This window comes from Trachypithecus francoisi, unplaced genomic scaffold (genome assembly GCF_009764315.1).
Source record: "Trachypithecus francoisi isolate TF-2019V2 unplaced genomic scaffold, Tfra_2.0 Lachesis_group11, whole genome shotgun sequence".
Classification (NCBI taxonomy): domain Eukaryota; kingdom Metazoa; phylum Chordata; class Mammalia; order Primates; family Cercopithecidae; genus Trachypithecus; species Trachypithecus francoisi.
Window position 1 is genome coordinate 5,524,860 of NW_022681456.1, and position 9,323 is coordinate 5,534,182.

The 9,323-nt window shown below is 45.5% G+C and overlaps 1 long non-coding RNA gene across 1 annotated transcript; it reads left to right on the forward strand.

Moving 5' to 3' along the window:
• Window positions 1–2,028: 2,028 nt before the first annotated feature.
• On the forward strand, window positions 2,029–8,767 carry LOC117090943. The gene is made up of 4 exons (XR_004440161.1): window positions 2,029–2,066; window positions 6,314–6,409; window positions 8,353–8,441; window positions 8,552–8,767. It is a non-coding gene; the product is annotated as an uncharacterized LOC117090943 (long non-coding RNA).
• Window positions 8,768–9,323: the final 556 nt, after the last annotated feature.

The window sequence follows — 9,323 nt, forward strand, 5'->3', positions numbered from 1 at the left end:
TCATGTCAGTGGCCCATGATCAACCCGGATCATCTCTCCCATAGCAAAATCCTTTTCTTAAGCAAATCTGCAAATCTCATTTTCCACGTACAGTAATGTATTCACAGGTTCTGGGAATTCGGTCGTGGACATCTTCAGGGGACCATTATTCCACCTAGCACAGAAACATGCCTTCTCAAGCCCTTTATTTCACCCCTTTTTCCTAAACCTGCTCCTCCCTCTCCCAGTCTTCCTCATCCCAGTAAACACCAGCAGCCTTACTAAATGCATCTTTAACTACCAAGAAAAAAAAAATGGCCATGACTCTGATAAATTTCTCAAAGTCATGAGAGCCTCAACTGATATTTAAATAAAAACTTGCCTATTAAGCAAATGCACATTAAAAGAAAAAAGATAAATAAACAGATGTCTCTCATTAACAAAAGAAGGGCTTTTATTTTTACCCAACTTTACTTTTATTGCCCTCCTAAATGCTCATCCATAAATGGAATAAAATGAAGAATTCAGCCTAATAATAAATTTTTTCAAGTTTCAAGATGTGGGAAACTCAGTGAAGTTGAGATAAAGGACACAGCAGCTCGGCCGAAGGCTGGCCAAGGAGACAGCTGCTGCGTGCAGCTTGTTCTGGGATCCTACGACTCTCAACATCTTATTCAAATGAAATGATTTCCCTAAGGCAGACTGCATGGATTCAGCCAGGATCAGAAGAGCAGTAAGAGCGGGCAGGGCACAGCACTAACCTTGACCCAACCTTGCAGCCACCACTCCACATGTACCTGGCCCCAGTGCTCAGGGAATTTGCAATGACCCCTGTCATCTCTTGGGGCTGAGGACAGCATCTAAGCCCCACAAGGGGCTAGGTCAGTGGTTAGAGTGAAGCACGCTGTGGAATTTCCTAAGACCCATAATTGTATTTGCATTTTAAAAACTTTCCAAAACAGCTACGGACTCTCCCCGTTCCCTAGAAATAACTGGTCCTCTTAGTTTCTCTTCTGCTTACCCATGAAGACCATGGTTTTCAAAAAAAGTTTAATTTCCCTTTTACTCCTGACCACACACAGCACAGAGGCCTGGGGAGGGGCGTCACTGCCCCCCAAGAGTGCGTTCTTGAAAGGTGTGATGACCTCCCTGGCACAGGACCTGGTGAATGCGTCTCCCTATAAATATCTGCTAAAAGAATCAATAAGTAGATTAAAACGTGGATGAACTCTACTTCTCTGAGGATGAAAGACTCATCAAATCAACATGCTCTGCTCAGGAGTGGAAGTGGGTCCACTTGCCACTGGATTATTTTGTGTTGGAAAGCATCCAGCACAAACATCCTAGTGACTGTAACTTCCGTTCACCTCCAATGCTCCGATACATGGTAAGGGGCGGGGGCTTCTGGAGACTGGGAGGAGAGACCCCTTGCAAAGGGGACTCCTCACCACCCATGCTGGCTGCCAGGAAGGAAAAGGAGTCCAGTTACCAAGCTCCATCTTCACAGGAAAAGATAGGAGAGCTATATTTTTACTCGTGGCCTTCCAGTGTTTATCTGTTGTCAAAAAATTCAATCTTTCTAAACTAACTGAACAGTTTGGCACCTCTAATGTATGCATAGGAAAAACGTCCTTAATTTGCCTCTCTGGGAAGTAGATGCTGAAATAGTGTTAGGAATGCAGGCCGTTTACTGGAGGCAATACCCATTGTATTGGTCAGGGTTTTCTAGAGGGACAGGACTAATAGGATAGATGTATACATGAAGGGGAGATTGTTCAGGAGTATTGACTCACACGATTATGAGGTGAAGTCCCACAATGTGCTGTCTGCAAGCTGAGGAGCACGGAATCTAAGCTGAGGAGCACGGAATCTAAGCTGAGGAGCACGGAATCTAAGCTGAGGAGCAAAGAAGCCAATTCTTAAAAGCAGGGAAGCTGACAGCACAGCCTTCAGTCTATGGCTGAAGGCCCAAGAGCTCCTGGCAAACCTAAGTCCAAGAGTCCAAAAGCTGAAGAACTTGGAGTCTGATGTTTGAGGGCAGGAAACCTCCAGCATGGGAGAAAGAGGAAGACCAGAAGACTCAGCAAGTAGGTTACTTGCAGCTTCTTCTGCCTGCTTTACTCTAGCCACGCTGGCAGTTGACTGGATGGTGCCCATTCAGATTGAGAGTAGGTCTGCCTTTCCCAGGCCACTGACTCAAATATTAATCTTCTTGGGCAGCACCGTCCCAGACACACCCAGGAATAATACTTCGTAGCCTTCAATACAATCAAGTTGACATTCAATATTAACCATCACACCTCTGAACGTTAGAAGAGGGAGGAAGTGGGGCTGGACAGGGAGGGTTTGGGAAAGGGATCTGACAAAGCCCAAGCCAGCACAGATGGGGGCTCCAGCGCGGGGGATGCCCGTTAGACTAGTGCTGCATTGAAGGGAATGGGTCAGACCCCAACGTCTCTGCAGCGCTCAGCTCCAGCACCAACTGGCTGCCTGGGAGGAGTGTGGCCTCAGCTCAACAACAGAGGCAGATCTGGACCGCCTGAGCAGGTGGGGCCTGTTGGCTACTGAACCCTTGGAACTAAATGGCAAGGCATAGAAATCTAGGTGGCATTGCTCCACATGATGGAGCACAGAATGTTTTGCAATGGACCCACTTCCACTCCTGAGCAGCGTGTGTTGATATGATGAGTCTTTCATCATCAGAGAAGAAGTAGAGTTCATCCACCCATTAGTCTACTCATCGATGAATTTAGCAGATATTTACCAGAGACAACAGTCACCGGGCCCTGTCCCAGGGAGGACATCGCACCTTTCCAGAACGCACTCTTGGGGGGCAGTGACGCCCCTGCCCCAAGTCTCTGAGCTGTGTGTGGTCAGGATTCTGCACAGCACAGAACAGGGCCGCTCACTCAGTCTCACGGCCGGCCTTCCAGGGACATTCACAACCAATCCATCCGTTTGACTTCTCTGGTGGCTGAAATCCTGGCTTACTGGAAATTCATAGTGTTACAATGACTTGCCCACACATATTTATCTAAAACACACAACTGACTGCCAAGACCAGTCACATTTCAGTTTCAGGTTTAGGTGGTTGATGGAAAGTGGAAATGGAGAGGAGAAAATACATGGCTGGTATCATACCTTGACTCACAGAGAGATCAGATCACAGCGTATTTAAATCTGATGTCACTTTTGGAGCAAGTAAAAGGAAAGGAGGAACAGGAATCTCAGCTAAGAAAAGAGAGATGCCAGCTTATTCATTCAATGTTTAAAAAAAATGAGAGCCCCTCTATGTACACCTTGTGGGTACATTGTGGGTGACAGCAGCAACACCCCCCCATTTCATGGTGCTTGTGGTCTAGTGAGAAAACGAATACAATAAATTGGTGAAAAGTAAATGTCTAAGATAATATTTGAAAATGAGGAATGCTTTGAAGAATATGAAACGGGTTGGTGTATGAGAAGGACTAGAACTATTTGAGAATGACCTGAATGAGCCCACAAGAAGAGGGTTCTATGGAAAGGGAATGGCTCAAATGGAAACACCCAGAAGTAGGAACCAGTCTGGGTCATAGAACTGGCACATGGCCGTGTGGTTTGTGGGGAATGGGAGGGCAGAGAGAAGTTCATGCTGGAAGGTGGGCCAGGCACACAGGGTCTCAGGGCCTCTGAGCACTGAGAAATGACATGAAGCCCTGGCTCTTCAGGTGTTAAGAACAAAGGAGCAAGTCCTGGTGTTCAAATACTGTCCCATGATACTGAAGAACAAAGAGCTGAGGAATGCCCACCTTCTCCTCCTCATCATCATGTCTCCTAAACAGCCTGCCCAACTCACTGGCCTGGAAGGAACCTCCTTTCTCCATCCTTGTGCCCTTATCCCTGGAGCCACAGCTGTGAGAACAGGTGTACACACTGGACCTAGGTGGGACAGGCATATACCCTCTCTGATATGGTTTGACTGTGTCCCCACCCAAAATCTCATCTGGAATTGTAATTCCCATAATCCCCACATGTCAAGGGCGAGACCAGGTAGAGATAATGGGATCATGGGGGCGGTTTCCCCCATACTGTTCTTATGATAGTGAGTTCTCATGATATCTGATGGTTTTATGAACATCTGGCATTTCCTCTGCTTGCACTCACTCCATGCTGCCGCCCTGTGAAGAAGGTGCCTGCCTCTCGGCCATGAGTGAAAGCTTCCTAAGGCCTCCTCAGCCATGCAGAACTGTGAGTCAATTAAACCTCTTTCCTTTATAAATTACTCAGTCTTGGGTATTTCTTCACAGCAATGTGAAAATGGACTAATACACTCTCCTTTGGAACCCCTGGGCCAGTCAGTGGTACAGAGCTAAGGCCCAACACCAGGTGGTTATAACTTGAGGTTATAAGGTATTTGTGAGAACCCCAAAGCTAAGAAGGATTGGAAGCAAAGCAGATGGAGGAAACGGTCAACAGAGAGGGTAGCTAGAAATAAATCATAATAAGAAAAGACTAGGCTTGCTCAACACCTCATTATAAACCAGATCCCCAAATCTAAGCACCAGGCATTAAGACGGTTAATTGTGGAAGTGAATAATGGCACATGCTACTGTTATCCTTATTTTACTAATGTGGTAACTGGGATAATTTGACAATGAAGCAGAAACAGAAGCAAGACAAGATTGTATTCTGCTCTAGGGACAGAGACTGAGAGACCAGCTACTCCCTGCTGGAGTAAGATAAACGCTTGTGTAGGACAAGATGCTTCTGGGCTCCCATAGGCAGCCTCCATGGCAGCTCCCCATGAGGGAGGGGAGGTCATCCCCCATCCAGCATTTGACAGCACTGGTGATTGACAGGCGCAGCCACAGCCTCCCCATTCCACAGCTGGGTATAAAGCATGGTGGTGCACACTTCCCAGTCATTTCTCACCCCTGATTCTCATTGTGCTTGTCAAGTCTTCTCACCGAGTCTTTAATGGGCATAGTTTATTTCTCTAGTGTTTTGAACCACCAACTGGTTGTCCAGAAATCTCCTCCTAGGCCAACATTTTTTACATTATCGCCTGTATTGACCATGATCACGCAGTACCTAACACGGAGAGATTCTGCTGCAGATGTGAATGTGGGCGACATTTTAATACAGCACTTCCAAAAAGCAGACAACATGATGAATAGGTGGTGATAAAATGGTCATCTTGCAGGTGGCTGGATGTAATAAAGTGATGTGTAATGGTCCACCGGGGAGCTTTTCCAAGAGGGAGAATGGATTTCTTGGGAGGGCCAAGGCTCCATCAAAAACCTCATTCCTTCTCAGCGTTGAGGGGTTGTCTGCCCTGAAGTGGACTGTTAACCACATTGATTAAAAAGACACCAGCTCTTCACTGAGTACCTGCTATTTGTCTGGTACTGCCTAGGGCTGGGATGCACAGCATGGGATATAAAGGTAGATGGAAGCCTCCACTCATGGGGCTTATATTTTAATGGGGCAAGACTGACAATAAACAAGTATGTAAGTTAAATACATAGTGTATCCAATGACTGTAAGTGTAACTGATAACAGTAAGGCCAGGAAGGGAGTACTTGGTGAGTGGGGGTACAATTTTAAAGAAAAGGGTTAGGAATTCCTAACTGAGAAAGCGACCACCTTGGAACCACTCAGTGTAGCAACTGAAAGGCAGAAAAGTAAAATGATGATAATAATGACACTTTTAAAGTTATTACTCTGTATTGTGTGTATTGTCCTAACAATTCAACTCACTGATGCTTTATTTTACAAGTATGGAGATTGAGATAAACACTTAAAAAGCCTTTCCCAAGGTCACACGGGCAATAAGCTGTAAAGACATACCAGACTTTGACCCAGGCAGTCTGAGTCTAGCAAGTGTGACTTGAAGCCCATATCCCACTGCCTTTCATGGAACACAGTAGAGAGTACCTAAGGTCATGAGCCTGCTGCTGTGTAGAGGTTCAAGAGTCCTGTCCTACTGGAATGATGCTGTGTAGACAGGGCTACCTACAGTCTGCTGCGGTGTAGACAGGACTCAAGAGTCCTGCCCTACTGGACTGTTGCTGTGTACACAGGGCTGTCCTACTGGGTTGCTGCTGTGTAGACAAGGTTCAAGAGTCCTGCCCTACTGCCTGTTGGCCACGTGAACTGGGGACTCATTTGACTTCTCCTTGCTTCCTCATTAGTATACTGGGGATATTAATAGTTCCTGTATCTCAGGGCTCTTGTGAAGTTAAAATGATTTAATAAATGCAAAGCTCTAAGTCGAGTTCCTGGCCCATATTAAGTGCTCAAACAAGAATGGTATTCTTGCCAATATTGCCACTCAGTCCTTATTACCTTTTAGATCATGTGTAGGACGTAGGGAAAGGTATCAATATCATCCTTAGCAGAGAGAAGATCAGAGATCACCCACCTGTTGTGCCCATAGAATGTCTCAGGAGTATCTATATTGGCCCATTCCTCACTTAGTCACCTAGTCAAACGCCGTCTGGGGAGGTTGTCTCCAGTGATTTTCCTATTCCTAACCATCAACAGGGATTGAAAGGTTGATGGGATGTGCAAACAGGAGAAAGGTGAGTGCTAGTGTCTGGATGTCTGTGTCCCCCTCAAATTCCTGTGTGGAAATCCTCACTCCCAAGGTGGTGGTATTTAGAGGTAGAGCCTTTAAGAGGTGATTAAGTCATGGGTGTGACAGCCCTGATGAATGGATGAGTGGCTTTATGAAAGAGGCCCCAGAGAGGCCCCTTCTGCCCTGTGAAGTTACAGGGAGAAGACAGCAGGCAATTTCTCAGGCTGGACACCGAATCTGCCTGTTCCTTGATCTTGGACTTTCCAGCCTCCAGACATCTGAGAATATATTTCTGTGGTTTCAGCCACCCAGTATACCGTATGAGACTTAGTCAACCCAGACAGACTCAGGCAGTGAATGAGACTGAGACCTACTGATAGCTCCCAGTGAATCCCATGAGAAGAAACAAGTGCCCTTTAACCCTATCCCATAAGTTGTGTGGTTTTATACCTTGGAACATTTTTGTAAGTTTACATAGGACTCAGTTAATGTTCTGGATTTCTACCTGGGTGTGTGGAATTCATAAAGTTCAACCTATACACATTTTCTGCATAAATGTACAAAAAATTAAAGGAAGTACGTAATTACAAAATAACTGAGAAAACAAATCATAGAAGAGGGTGTTCACGGATGTGTCCAATCCAGTGTGTGGGATGCACAGTGACAGGAGTGCTGGCTGCATTGGCTGGTGCAGTTAAGAGGCGCGGAAGCTTCCAGGATATTCTGAGCTTCTAGTCAGTGGGCCAGCAATACAGTGTCCATAGATATTCCTGCCCACCCAGCCTGGCTGGAGCAATGGTGGCACAATTTTCTGTTTCCAGGCTCTACTTCTTACCATTCTACCAGTCTTAAGGGATAGCTATCCAACCACCAACATGTGTGTCACTCATTACTTGTGTTAAAAGAAAAACTTCAGTCACATTAAATTTAAAGGAGTTTAATTGAGCAATGAACGATTTGTGAACCGGGCAGCTCCCAGAATCACAGCACATTCAGAGAGGTGTCTCCAGGTACGCCTCGTGATTAGAACACATTTATAGACCAAAATAATAAAGTGATATACAGAAATCGGAAGTGAGGTACTGAAACAGCTGGATTGGTAACAGCTCAGCGTTTGCCTTATTTGAACACAGTTTGAACACTCAGCAGTCTATGACTGGTTGAATTGTGGCCTCTGGAATTGGCCAAGACTCAGCGACTGTTACAGGCGCATACTGCTCAGTTAGGTTTTCTGTCCTGTCTACCTATTAAGTCAGGTTGCAGTTCATCCACAAGGACTTAATTATAGAAGTACGGATTCTTTCTCAGGCCATATTTAGTTTGCTTTACCACTTGAAAACCCTTTATAGCTCCCAGGATCCACTGAATAAAGGCCAATAGCTTAGCTGGAGCTCAGCAGCCCTCCACAGGCAGGCTCCCACCACCAGCCACGTCACCCATGCTTCCTCTCCATGCAGCCTGCTCCAGTCACCCAGGATGACCCGGCATTTCGAGAATACACAATGTTCTTTTTCTGTCTTTCCTAATAATAATAAATTAATCAAGATACAAATTTATCGCAACTGCAAGATTTTATGATGATGATTTCCAATGTGTGGTTGTGTGTATGATTCTCCCAAGAACTTTATATGGTGAGGACCTAACCTTGCTTCCCTCTTGTTTATAAGAAACTTGAGATTTGGGGCTGTTCCAAAAAGGCTGGATTTTGCTAAGGTAACAACCCCAAATTTTCCAGGACTTAACACAACAGAATTGATTTGGCATTATCACAATGTGGGAGGTCACAGGATCTGTCTCCTGTTGTTCCGTCTCAGGAACGGAGGCTGAAGGAAGCCCCTTCATCCAAAGACTCGGACTTCTCAACCGGAGGTTGCAGGTTCTGCCACAGCAGGAGAGACAGCAGGTTCTTACTTTTCTTTTCAGTCCCAAAGATCATGAAGCATGTATTATGCTACTCAGAAAAATATTATGTATTTTACTTTTCCATATGCCCTGAATGTACTCTTTTCTTAGAAGCAAAAAATGAACAATAAGTCCCCAGCCTCTGCTGCTGTGTAGAGGGAGTTCAAGAGTCCTGCCCCACCAGACATTAGAGAACACAGGAAGAGCCTGGTGCCTGGAGGGGAGAGGGTTGGCTGCCCTGATGACAGGAAGGAGGGGCTCTCTCTGTGTTTTGAGTGTAGTCCACGACCTGTTTTCTGCTTTAAAACAAAACATTAAAAGTCCCAATTTCTATTGTTTGTTCCTCCTAGATTCATAGTATATTAGCTGAGTCAATTACCTGTGTGCATTTTTCTCTTCATCTCTCTTAGGCAAAGCACTGATTTAAATTCAACCCGTAGTTACCTGGTCATGTCTAAGGCCTTGGCCCATCACATTTGAGCGAATGTGGTTAGATGGATGTGTGACGGCTCAATCCCACATGCCTCCACTTAATGCTATTGTGGGTATGGAGAGACACAATACTGGAAATATTTGTCAGTCTCAGCAAATGTCCTCAAAATGCCCCCCAGGAACACATACGGATTCACTGAATCGTTTTCCCACCATACAGAGTAAGAGACTGAAATTCCATCTCCAGCTATAAATTAACTTGGGGAATTTGGAAATAGCCCACGCTATCTGTGAGCTGGAGATCTATGAATTTCAATCTGTCAATATCCACAAATAATTCCAAGACATTTAAAACACACAGACCCGAGAGCTAGGGACATCTGGTTTACCAGGCGTTCTCCCTCCAGCTTAGCAGCTGCACGTGTTCCTGTTGGCTGCTGGGAGCTATGAT